General features: G+C 47.9%; 1 long non-coding RNA gene and 1 other non-coding gene across 2 annotated transcripts; one reads left to right on the top strand and one right to left on the bottom strand.

Annotated features, from left to right (window-relative positions):
• The first annotated feature begins 5,234 nt into the window (after positions 1–5,234).
• Positions 5,235–5,706, top strand: LOC128347252 (uncharacterized). Its single transcript, XR_008317461.1, has 2 exons — positions 5,235–5,325; positions 5,425–5,706. It is a non-coding gene; the product is annotated as an uncharacterized LOC128347252 (long non-coding RNA).
• Positions 5,707–10,831: 5,125 nt separating this feature from the next.
• On the bottom strand, positions 10,832–10,903 carry TRNAT-UGU (transfer RNA threonine (anticodon UGU)). Its single transcript has one exon. It is a non-coding gene; the product is annotated as a tRNA-Thr (tRNA).
• Positions 10,904–12,949: the final 2,046 nt, after the last annotated feature.

Below are 12,949 nucleotides of genomic sequence, written 5' to 3'. Positions count from 1 at the left end.
GCAACCTTGGAGTAGCCGCTGCCAGTCTATGAAGACAATACTGGGCTAGATGGACCAATAGTCTGACTCAGTATATGGTAGCTTTCTATGTTCCTATGCAAACCTAAGCCCATCAGGGCTAATGATGCATTTATCTTAGAAATGGGAAGACCCGAGTTCAAATCTACATGTAGCCATGAAACTCACTGGGTGACCTTGGGCCAGTCATCTCTCTCAGCATAACCTACCTCACAGGGTGAGGATAAAGGGGGGGGGGGCTATGGAAGCTGCTCTGAGTTCCTTAGAAGGAGGCTATCGTAAATCTGTTAGCTCGGCTAAACCAACAGGATTTACAACCCCCTTCAGCACTCCCCCTGTGAGTTAAACAGAAAGTAGCAGCAAAGCTGCACAAAGGAAAACAAAAGGCTCCCAAAGAAAATAGTAAATGAATCAAGTCCCCTGAACTGAACTAGGTACCCCCCTCTAACAATAATTGAGTAACAACTGAAAAGAAAACAACAGAGCAAGGAATGAAAAATAACAGAGGACACGAGAGCAAGGAATTAACAAAACAAGAACACAGAGCAGGAAAGAACAGAACAAGGGCAAACTGGAACTCGAAAAAGTTGAGAATTCAAAATAGAACACGGTCCGCAGTCAGCAAAAGTTGCTAACAGCATCGGTGGAAATCACAGACTGCTTAATATATGGCTCAAGAGAACCAGCAGCCAATCAGGCTTCCCTGAGTCAGCACTTCTGCTTCCTCTTTGTGATCTCCTGTGCCTGCGTGTCTCCCACTGCGCTTTCCTCTGGAGACGTCTTCTCAAGACAGGTGAAATCCCAGCCTCCTCCTAATCAGCCTGCTCCTGCTCAGGATTCATGTCTGGCAGCTGTTCCGATTCCTCAGCTCCAGAGTCTGGTCTCCCTGCCAAATCCTGCTGCTGTGCCTCTGAGCCCTCACTAGCAGGCGAATCCTCCCGTTCCTCCTCTGACTCTTCTGAGTCAGAAGTCTGGGCCATGACAGAGGCTGGGATCAAAATGTGTCTCGAATAACATCAGTGGCACAGGTAGTCTGGTGCAGAGATGTGCGCAGTGTAGGGGAACAAGTTCTGTAGGAACCGGAACACGGGAAGCTGCCTCGTGCCAAGTCAGACCTTGGGTCCATCTCGTGCAGTCTTGTCTACACAGACTGGCAGCAGCTCTCTGAGGATTCAGGCCGGAGTCTTTCCAAGCCAGTTAGATGTCGGCGATTGGACCTGGGACTTCCTGCATGCAAAGCAGATGCTCCACCACTGAGCTGTGGTCCCCTCTCTTAATGGTCGTGTTCCCTTGGTGGGCACTAACAGCTAGAGAGGGGCGGGACAACTTCAGCCTTCCAATGGTTTTTGGACTACAGTTCCCATCATCCCCAACCACACTGGCCAGTAGTCAGGGATGGTGAGAGTCACAGTCCAACATCTGCGGAAGGGCCAAAGTTGTGCAACCCTGAGCTAGAGAACACTATAAACATCAATGGCTTGTTGGTACTGGACACACCGGGCACTGGACACACCTGGCAGCCACGAAGAGGGCTGAGATCAGGGTTCTGCCTGAGTTAGAGAGAGAATACCAGAGAGAGGAATGGGGTGGTTGCAAGGGCAGCCCTTTCATGAGGCAAGGTGAAGCAGTCATCTCAGGTTGCAGGTGATCGCGGTGCTGATAGGGCAGCAAGATGCTCCCTACCATCACCATCAGAGCAGTTCTTTGGGACACATCAGTCCCTTGCAAACTTTGCAAGGAGCACATCCTTCCTCACAGTCCTTGCAGAGCCTGCAAGAAGCATAAGGGGAGAAGAGGAGGCTGCTGGCAACCTTCCCAGCCTCCTGCTTGCCATGCACTTTCAAAGCGTGGCCACAATACCTTGGGCCACCCCTGGATGGTCAGAATGTAGCCAGTGAAGGAGAACAAATGCTGGGTTTTTGCAGCTGGAAGGGAGGCTCCAAAGATATGTTGATTGTTTTGGGGGGAAGCCAGTGCCACTGTAAAGACAGGCAGTGAGGCTATTCTTACGACAAGCAAAAAGCACTCCTAGCCCGATTTTTGCTGCTCGTGTAAACCACCAGGCTTGTGGTTTACAAGCGGCTAACCCGCTTGAGAAGCCCTCCCCTTAGCCCAGGTTAGCGGAGTGAGTGCTCCGCTAACTGGGATTAACGGATCATATGCTACCACGCCGCGGCTCCGTACCGCACAGCAACTCACGAGGAGACCCCTGACCAGGAAGCTAAAAAGCAGCATCCCGGCATGGGGGGTCTCTCCAGCATGCTCTGCGTGCTCGTGCAGGGCATGCTGGAACTTCTGGGGGCCGCGCAGCCCCTGAACTCCCAAGCCCCCGCCGGCTCCATGACGGAGCTGGCAGTCGTGTGGGCGGCCGATCCGGCTGCCCAGGCAGGGCTTGCTGATAGTCTGCGGGGAGAGTAGGCTTAGCTCGCTCTCCCCACAAACCCTTTCCAAGCGGGTCTCACTGATCATGAGACCCACCTCATTGTCTGTTGGGGTGCTTGCCTGTTCCTCCAAGCTCAATTGTATATTTGTAAATAAACCAGTGTTCCCCAAATGCCATAGGTACTCTCCCTTCTCATAAGGAAGCCTGACTCTGTAGTGGCTACTCGGCGCTCCTTACTGCTTGGGAAGCTGACTAGGGAACTGTGAAAGAGTGTATTGCATTAGCCAGGAGTTTTTCCCAAACAGTGATTTACTCTTGCTTCGCTGGGATTAGGGTTGGGGTTCTTCAGGCAAGGGGGCGGAGGGTTTACAGTGACTTCAATACAGTAACAGCAAGGTGGTATTCATACAGCCAGCAGCATTATTCAACACCTTTCATGACAAATGGCCCTAATGTGTAATATATGCATCTTTTAAAAGTGGCACTTTGGGGGAGTGTCGAAAACAGTTGTGTGATATACTCGGGCATTTTTGTGGAGCCATATGGAGAGATCCCTGCAATAATGTGTGAGATGGAAGTGTGGCTAGCTGTCTGGACCTTCCACCCCTCTCAGTTCCACTCCTGGACAGACTTCCTTCCTGCACTCTGCAGCCTATTTCCGGTCCAGAGCTCCATCTAATACCGATTCCCCGGCCCCTGCCCTGGCATGGTATAGCAAACCCCATAGCAGGTTTCAAATTCTGTAGTGGGGGGATGCAGGGGATAAGGAAGATTATATGCCTGGTACACAGTAAAAGCTGAGTTTGAGGGGTGTCGGAAAGCCTGTTGATGGAACTGCCCTGGAGTGTTTGGTCAACACACCAATATTCTGGCTTTGTAAGGGAATTAGCTCTTAAGGGGGTCAGTTCCACCAGTTTTAATTTGTGCAAACATTTGGACTCAAAGACTGGATTGAGAAAGGATATTGTTTCAAAATAAAAAGAAGATATTTATTGTAGGGGGTACAGAAAAGAGAATCATGTGGTTAAAGAAATATATCTACAAAAATACATTTAACTACAATGAGGCATTTTAGCTTAGAGTCTAATTGTGTCAGATCCCAGGTGGGCAAGAGAAACAGGCGAGAGAGAGAGAGAGAGAGAGAGAGAGAGAGAGAGAGAGAGAGAGAGAGAGAGAGAGAGATATGGGGTTAGATTTAAGAAAGGGGAGCAGAGATAGTTTCTGGGCCCAAGGAGAGCTGAAGGCTCATATTCACTTGATCTGGACAACGAGACCCCAGGGATCCTGGAAGAACTGCAGAGTCTCGCTCCTCAGTGTGGTTGGAAGCAGGAGGGTTGCAGAAATTAGTAGAAGGAGAAGTGTCCCCAAGAAGGGTAACTCTGTGAGACCAGCTTCCTATGGTGGCTAGGCAAGCTGGATGGATCGGCAGAAGGTCCGATCCAGAGAGTGGCACGAAAAACTTGACACCCCCAGCTGCGATGGCGGGTGGACAGGAGATAATCCAAGCTACTAGTGATTTCAAGCTCTTTGTCGGTTGCGAGAGGGCACATGGAGTGCTCAATGGAGTTTCAAGTATAGCACACAATGGAGTTCCAAGTGTAAAGTACAAGGGAGCACTTGTTGAAGTCCCGGGTGGCAAAACCAAGGGAGGACGAAGATCATAGGGAGTATCTGATGGAGTCCCAAGTGTAAAGCACAAGGGAGGAGAGATGGGCTTGTGGTAGCAAGCATGACTTGTCCCCTTTGCTAAGCAGGGTATGCCCTGGTTGCATTTGAATGGGAGACTACATTTGAGCACTGTAAGAGATTCCCCTCAGGGGATGGGGCTACTCTGTGAAGAGCATCTGCAGGCTTGCATGCAGAGGGTTCCAAGTTCCCTCCCTGGCATCTCCAAGATAGGGCTGAGAGAGATTCCTGCCTGCAACCTTGGAGAAGCCACTGCCAGTCTGTGTAGACAATACTGAGCTAGATGGACCAATGGTCTGACTCGGTATATGGCAGCTTCCTATGTTCCTTAATATATTTAAATATGCCTCCAGTGAGGTTCTTGTGCAAAAACACCAATACATCAGAGCAGCCCACAATGCTTCTTTTCATAAACAGAGGAAGTCATAATAACAGTTCTGTGGTGTCTGGGGGGGTGGGGGTGGGGGTGGGGGGCCTGTGAGGTTCTCTGCTGTCCTATGAGATATCCTTGTCAATGTGGTAGATCTTCCAGTTGCTCTAGTGTTCTGCTATACTGGTTTTCTTGCACAAGAACACTGTCAGAAAATTATTTTTTAAAAAACAAAAACAAAAACACACAACTCCAGGTAACAGTAAGAATGGAAAGTGCTTCAATTCTAGAGGGAGGCTTCCCACTCCCCATCCCTATCCCCGGTGAGACTGCAAAGGATGGCTTAGAGTTAGTGCTCCATTACAGTAGCTGGAGTTTCCCATTGATCTAGTGTGCAGTTCTAGATCAACACTGGGAATTTAAAAAAAACATAACCCACCAGAAAATTACATTTGGGGGGATCCGCAGGCACCATGCATGCACACGCATGTATTCCCCCCATTCTCTTCACTACCTGGGCACAGGTGAATGTGCCAATCAGAAGCAGGAGATGGGGGCCTCTCCTGCAATCCCATTGGCCAGAAATGGACAGGATGGATCAGGAGGAGCTGGCTGTGTGAATGAACCAACATTTGAAAAACCATAAAGAAACATAATCAACTGTAATACAAAGTCGCAATGTGAACGGCCCAAGTTCACTCAGACTTATGCTTATTTACACTGGTATGCACTTGTACATGCTTAATGGACTCTCTACCTAACTTACACCTCTTCCTCCCACAGTAAATCCCCGAGTCTAGGAAAGCTTCAGCAGAAGGAATGTCACTCTAGAAAAAAGGAGAATCTGGATTAGAAAGGTCCATATAAGGTTAGTTTGAATGTGTAGCTTGAATAGAGCTTCGGCAGCACTGGGTCAAGTTGATTCTGGCTAAAGAGAATGTGATGAGTGATATGACTTTGTTTATAGAATTTGCCCTGCACGTCCACCCTGTTGCCTATGGAAGTTGTTGATCCTTTGAGCAAAGTGGAAGAGGAGGACCCAAAGAGAATCTGGATGAGATTATGAGGCATTGCCATAGGATACTGTTATGCTGCCTCTGATTGCTCCATTTACTCAAGTGATGAAAAGTGTTAGGGGCCCACAGCACACCTTGGCTTTTGGTTTCCTGTGCAAGAAAAATCAATGCAGACTGATGGTGTGTCTTTGAAATAGGATTTATTGATATAATAAATCAGTTTAGACTCTGAATATTTAAGATAATGTGTTCTTCATTATGATCCCCGCCGCCCATTGAGATCATCCAGAAAGATCCATCTGAGGTTGCCACTAGTTCATCTGGTGGCTACTCAGGGATGGTCCTTCTCTGTTGCCACCCCAAGGCTTTGGAATGTGCTCCCAGCCAAAATAAGATCAAAATAAGACCCCCATCTCTGGCAGCTTTTTAAAGCCTCTAAAGACACATTTATTCACCTAATCTTTTTTAAAACTAGAATTGTGGTTTTAAACTGTTCTTTAATGTTTTAATTAATTTATGTTTTAATTTGTTTTATGTTTTTTGTAGATATGCATTTGGGGAGGTGTACAAATATACTGAGCCACCTAATGGTGCAGCAGGGAAATGACTTGACTAGCAAGCCAGAGGTTGCCGGTTTGGACCCCCGCTGTATGTTTCCCAGACTATGGGAAACACCTATATCGGGCAGCAGTGATATAGGAAGATGCAGAAAGGCATCATCTCATACTGCACGGGAGATGGCAATGGCAAACCCCTCCTGTATTCTGCCAAAGACAACCACAGGGCTCTGTGGTCACTAGGAGTCGACAGCGACTTGATGGCACACTTTACTTTTACACATAAACAAATAAATAAATAAATAGGAATGAAAGACATGACTATGGAATATCCATCCATGGATGGATGCCAATACACACCCAAAATTACACTCTGATTTTGTATTAGTTTACCCAGAATCACTACTGTTCTTTGGTTCCATACTCATACACTGTAGTCATGAAATGTGAAGAAGAATCCCAGCACTATACATAATCATGCACTGAAGGAAGGCAGAACATTTCGACTTTCAGCTTGGATAGGCCACTGGTGGCCTGAGGGTTCAGTCTGGTGGCCTGAGGACCCACTAGGGACGTTGAAATGCTTTGGCTTGAAACGGGCCGTTTTGAGTGTGTCAAGCTCGAAACAGAAAACCCTTTAAATAAAGGGCCTGTTTTGAGCTCGGAGCAGGACAATCCCTGGCAGAGCTTCCTTTCCCCAGTCAGTGGTTTGTGGAATTACTGACTGGGAGCTCCTTTCCCGGCCTTCTTGAGAAGGCTCAGATGCAGGGGGCGGGGCCAGTGCTCAAGAGAGGGTCAATGTGGACCCTCTTCTGTTCCTCCCCTGTCAGCGTTTCATTCCCAGCACAGCCAGCATTTCAGTGGAACACGGGCGGAGGAGGAGAGGGGCATGCCTCGTGCTCCCAGACAGCGAGTGCTCCGTTTGCCAGCTGGGTGCAGGAGGGGGCAAGGGAGCACCACCACCGAGAGAGTGACTTGGCAGCGCCCCCAGACCCTGGCAGCCGGGGGGGGCAATTGTCCCCCTTTGCTCCACAGTCCCTATGCCCCTGCCTAGGAGCTACCCATGGGGAACAATGGGGTGTTTCGGGTTTCCCTATTGTTCCTTATGGTTGAAACACTTGAAACATTTTGAATAGTTTAGTCGAAACAGCTGGTTCGGCCGCTGTTTCAAGGAAACATTTGGGCTGTTTTGTGTTTCATTTTGAGCTCGAAACAGAACGCAAAATCCATTTCATGCATATCCCTACCCACACCATAGGATCAAGTGTTGCTCTGAGCTGGCTGGCTGGTCTGCACAGCAGTGGCGTGTCAGCCAGCAGACACAGGGGACATCTGTGACAAGACCGCTTGTAAGGGCTCCAGTCACTCCCACACCTCTCTTCTTAGGGAGCCAGTCGTCACACGGCAGCACAGCGCACATGCATTCACAATCCACAACACTGACAGCACATGCACACACATTACATTGCATATGCAACTACTCCTGTCCTCCAGATGACCTGATGGGAAAGTGCTAGATAAACATTCTAAAAACAACTCTCCTTTATAGGCCTTCTTTATTGCATATAATAGGGGTTAATCCAACAGGATTCTGTTAGAAGCAGACGTTTCAACACAGAGACATCATTTTCAATGCTAGATTCAATCCAATCCAATCTTTATTGCGGTCATAGATCAGAGTACAAAAACACAAAAAAGAACAAACACACAAAAACAGAAAACATATAAATAAATATATCAAGATCAAACATTTCAAAACCTGAACGGATTTTACAAATTATATAACAGTACCTGGCCACTCTATTAATAACATTCTCATCAGGATTGGCTAATAAAAACTTCAAATAAAAATCATCGGGATGCCCTATAAAATCAGTCCGCAAAGGGGAGATTAATCCTAAATGGGCATCCCTATAAAAATCACAATATAAAATAGAACGGGTGCTTGTCTCCACTTGGCCTGTTCTGCAGGGACATAGGCGGGCGGGTTCAATGCTAGATGTTTAACAATGTTTGAACCAGCATTCCTATATAGCAAAGCTGAAACTCTTCCAGCTAATCACTTAAAGCTGATGAAAAGCATGGGGGAGAAGAGATAAGGACACCTTCCCGAGCTCAGCACTAACCAGGAGAGGGGGAGGGGAAAGGGAACAAGTTAGGCAGGACACCCTTTAGAGGCCAATATATCTCAGAATTTCTTTAAGTTCCTCGTTAGCAATGTACACTGCTTCTCTGATTTTTCTTTTAAAGTGTGCAACATTCTGTCTCCAAAATAGACACTTTAAGTGGCATTGTTTTTCCTTTGTGCCTATCTCTCATATGTATTGACCAAGGTCTTTCCCTATTAATGTACTCTGAGTCTGCAAGATGTTCTTTAAACCTAGTCAATAGAGGCCTTCCAGTTTCTTCCACATAACGTTCACCACAATCCGCACAAGAAGAGTTGCCAACATTTCATTGCCAGAATGAGGGACACAAGTTTGTGGGGGCTGGGAGGTGTATGTAGTGGTAATCAAGAGCCTGAGTATTATTGACGTATATGTAATAGAATTCTATTCTATTGAATAAATGAGGGACAAATGGCCGTCCCTATAGGGACCAACATTTCATCCCTGAATGAGGGACATCCTGTGTAATGAGGGACAGTTGGCAACCCTACGCACAAGTAATCTCATACAATCAGAATCAATTTTATTACAGCCTTACGCCAACCAAGTAATCTTATACACAACACCTTTCTGTTTACAAGTGCCTTCCCTAGCTTCAAACACTGGGCAAGTTTTTGTTTCACACCTTTTATCAAATAGTCTCGATCTCACCAGATGTTGCCTTAAGGTCTTAGCTGTTTGGCAAACCACATTGGCCTTTAGAATGCTATGAGACTGTCTAATAAAATTATCAGAGATAAAAGGAATCTTCAAAACAGGCAATCCTGCCTCATATCCCCCCCGCCCAGGGAACCTATATCCATCGGTCTCTGCTTGGTTTCTTGCTTTTTCTATGGCCTGACTTGCATAATCCCGAGAAGACCTCAACATCCCTCCTTATGATCTGTCATTTGATCTCCTTATGTTCTTCCTTACCATCTGTGATTTGATTGTTTGTGGGTGTGAATATTTACTATTTATGATTAATTCTTTTTTAGCCAGTCCCCTATAACATTTGGTGTGTAAATTACGTGCCCCCTGCCCCGGGCGAGACAAACCTCTGTCTCAAGAAAAGGCAACCAGCCTTGATTATTTGGTACAACAACAACAATTAATAATGGCTTATGCTTCTGTCTTCATAGCAAAAGCAGCTTGGCTGGCATTTTCTTCTGCCTTGCATCCTCCAATACTAGCAAAAGATCATGAGAGTGAAATTTTAATTCACCTTGTGAAATTCTAGCTTAATGGAAACCCTAATTCTTAGGCTTGGCCATGAATATGTCAGGGACCAGTGTGAGCTAAAATACTCTTGGAGGTCTAGATGCTGGGAGATGTAGCAAAGCAGAGTTTCCGTCCCCCACCCCCAGTTGCTCTATCCAGAAGCAACCATGATGGTGAGAGACTGTTTGAGTTTGGTACATTTCACTACTTTCTGTTAGCATGCATGGCCACCCACCAATTTATCCCATCTCCTCACCACCTCTCTTTGCACATGCCCTTTCCAAAGCCCCTCCCTTATAAGATTCCCTCACCCACACCAACTTCTCCAGACTCACCTTCCGCCACGCCCTTTTTCAAGATGACCTCACTTGCTGTCAGTTGCTTTCGGCGTTTCCCTGGATGGACTGGCACATTTTGGACAGGCGACAGTGGGGAGCTTAAGTCCTTGGTGGGGTTCTTGGGGTTCTTTCTGGCAGCCCAGCTGGGGGCACCCCACAAGGCCAAGGCCAAGAGAGTGAGGAGAAGCAGCTTCCTCATTTTGCTGCCTACCAGACTGCAAGACGGCTGCAATCCCCACTTGATGCATATTCCTGTACAGTGAGAGGTTTATATTCTCCATCCCCACAACTCTTGACTTGATGGGGAGGAGGGGGAGGGAAGCAGAACTTTGACTGAAGCAAATGCTCTGGCAAAACCGAGGGGGGCTCTGGCAATTAATGCCAGTTGGGGATCTGGCCCACCTCATACAGGAGAGTTTGTCTACGAGCACCTGGCCAGGCTCCGAGGCCTCACACCAATGAATGGCGCCACTGTGCGTGCACACAGCCAGCTACTGTCCAGAAGTCATGAGCTGCTCCTGCAGAGGAGGTTTGACACCCCCAGAGCCTAGCCGGCCCCTCCCTGCACAGTGCCAAGTCTGTGACTGCAGAAACTAGCATCGGCCTGATGGCGTGGCATGGATTTTTACTGGCTGAGCATATATACTGTAGCAGAAGGCCCCATTGGTGCCCTACATGGCATGAAGGATTTAGGCAGCTGGAGAGAGTTCCCTTGAATCAGCCCTCACCCCCACCCCCGTTTTTAAACATTCAATGATCAGAATTGCTGTTCTACATCCTAAAGCAGTGGCTTTCAAACTTGTCCCAGGGAACCCCGGGGTTCCTTGGAAGCTTATCAGAGCTCTCTCAGTGAGAAGATAAAGAATGGCAGACCAGCTCCCTCAAAAGACATCTTGCTTACCACTACCAATCTTCTTCTTGCAACAGGGAAGTGTTGGGTGTCTTCTAAGCCCCATTCATTCACACTAAGTGTGGAACATAGGAAGCTCCCATCTACTGAATCAGACCATTCAGCCTTTTAGCGCAGGACTGTCTACACTGACTGGCAGTGGCTCTCCAGGGTTTCAGGCAGGAGTTCTTCCCAGCCCTACCTGGAGAAGCTGCCAGGGATTGAACCTGGGGCCTTCTGCATACAAAGTAGATGCTCTACCACTGAGGTACAGCCCCATCCCAGGGGGTGACTGTGAAGCCAAACCAGTCCAATCTCTCTCTCTCTCTCTCTCTCTCTCTCTCTCTCACACACACACACACACACACACCATATGACTGTGCACTCTAAAATGTGGCCCAGAATCCTCTGCAAACACATAGCCATTTTCTGGCAGAAACTCAGATTCCTTAGCAGTGGGAAGTATATCCAATAGGTAGAATATCTGAAAAATCCTAAAAGGAGGAAAGAAAACTTGTTTTTCGTTACACCGAGAGGCTATTCTCACAAGCAGCCTAACCCAGGCTAGGGTAGCCCAGCCTGGGTTAGGCTGCTCATGTGGAGTGCCAGGATCGAGGTTGATCTCGGCGCTGCCACCCCGCTTAACCCATCTTTTACCCCCAGCCTTTAGCCAGGGCTAAGGGTACAAGTGTGCCCTTAACCCCAGTGCCAGGGTCATGTGTGTGCTCGGGCTGCATGCAGCCCAAGCATGCCCAGAGTCAAGCGCCTAGAGTGCCTAGCTCAGGTGGGATTACCCCAATGCACTGCACACATCACATGGTGCATAGTGGAATACCCAGAGGCTGAGACTCATTTTTCTGGCTGGGACTCATTTTTCTGGCCTTAAGCGATCCACACTGCTCAGAGCAGCGTGGATTGTGTGGATGATTGATCCACGCTGCTAGATCAGGAGAGCCAGTCTTGTGGTAGCAAGCATGACTTGTCCCCTTAGCTAAGCAGGGTCTGCCCTGGTTGCATATGAAAGGGAGACTAGAAGTGTGAGCATTGTAAGATATTCCCCTTAAGGGATTAAGCCGCTCTGGGAGGAGCAGAAGGTCCCCAGTTCCCTCCCTGGCATCTCCAAGATAGGGCTGAGAGAGACTCCTGCCTGCAACCTTGGAGAAGCTGCTGCCAGTCTGTGAAGACGATACTGAGCTAGATAGACCAATTGTCTGACTCAGTATATGGCAGCTTCCTATGTTCCTATAAGCAACAGCAGAATCGATGGGGGGTGGGGTGGGGGGGAAGGTAGGTTCATCCCTGACTTCCTTCCCCACACATGTTATGGTTGTGAGATTCTTCAGGGATAATGCAAACTGTATCCTATCAGGATGCCTGCAGGGGCAGTTCCAACAGGGAAGGCCCACACTCTAACTGAGCTCAAAGTACTCCTCAAGCCACTCTTTAGTAACCCCCCCCCCAAAAAAACACCCAAAGAAACAGAGCCAGGCAAAACATTTTCTTCCTCAGCTTGTGACTCTGTCTCTGGTTTATAAAGGAGGACTATGTACGAACAGTCCCGAGGTTTTCTTTCTTCGGTTAATGTCTATTTATAACCATTTTGGTTCTCATCTGGTGTAGTGGCTTCTGAGGCACATCCATAAATGGTTGGCAGTGGAATAGCTTCCAGTGGAGGCTAGCTGTGAAATAAGCAGGGAGGATCTGTTTGCTAGAGCCAGAGGAAATCGCCAGTGGAAGACAGGAGCTGAGAGCCCTCTCCACCCCCAGCACAGTACTTCCAGTGACTGTTACTGGTGTCTATCTTCTGTTTTTCTTTAGATTGTGAGCCCTTTGGGGACAGGGAGCCATCTTATTTATTTGTTATTTTCTCTGTGTAAACCGCCCTGAGCCATTTTTGGAAGGGCGGTATAGAAATAGAACGAATGAATGAATGAGAGGGACCATGGTAAGCCTTAAACTTACCACTGCTCAGGCAAAGTCCCAGCTGAAAGAGGAAGTCTTTCTAAGCCTTCCTGTTGAGGCGAATCAGTGGCCACCCTGGGAGCTTGCTCCTATAACCTCATTTTATCGGCTGGCTACTTAGGTGGGTTTGCCACTGTGGAGCCGCAGGGATCGGCCTGATCGCCGGGATCCCTTAGCCCAGTTTTGCATGCACATGTGAGTAGCCGCATTATGTGTTACGTAGATATTCTGTACATCTTCAGGCAAACTCCTGCTGCAGCTGAGCCAGCTCCGGATATATGAGTAGCTGTCCTTTCTCTGGAGTTAGCCTGTGAGGTCAAAAAGATGACTCAGGGTCAAACCAGATGTGATTGGAACTCCCA

This window comes from Hemicordylus capensis, chromosome 2, assembly GCF_027244095.1.
Source record: "Hemicordylus capensis ecotype Gifberg chromosome 2, rHemCap1.1.pri, whole genome shotgun sequence".
NCBI lineage: Eukaryota > Metazoa > Chordata > Lepidosauria > Squamata > Cordylidae > Hemicordylus > Hemicordylus capensis.
This window is presented reverse-complemented; position numbering and strand designations above follow the sequence as displayed.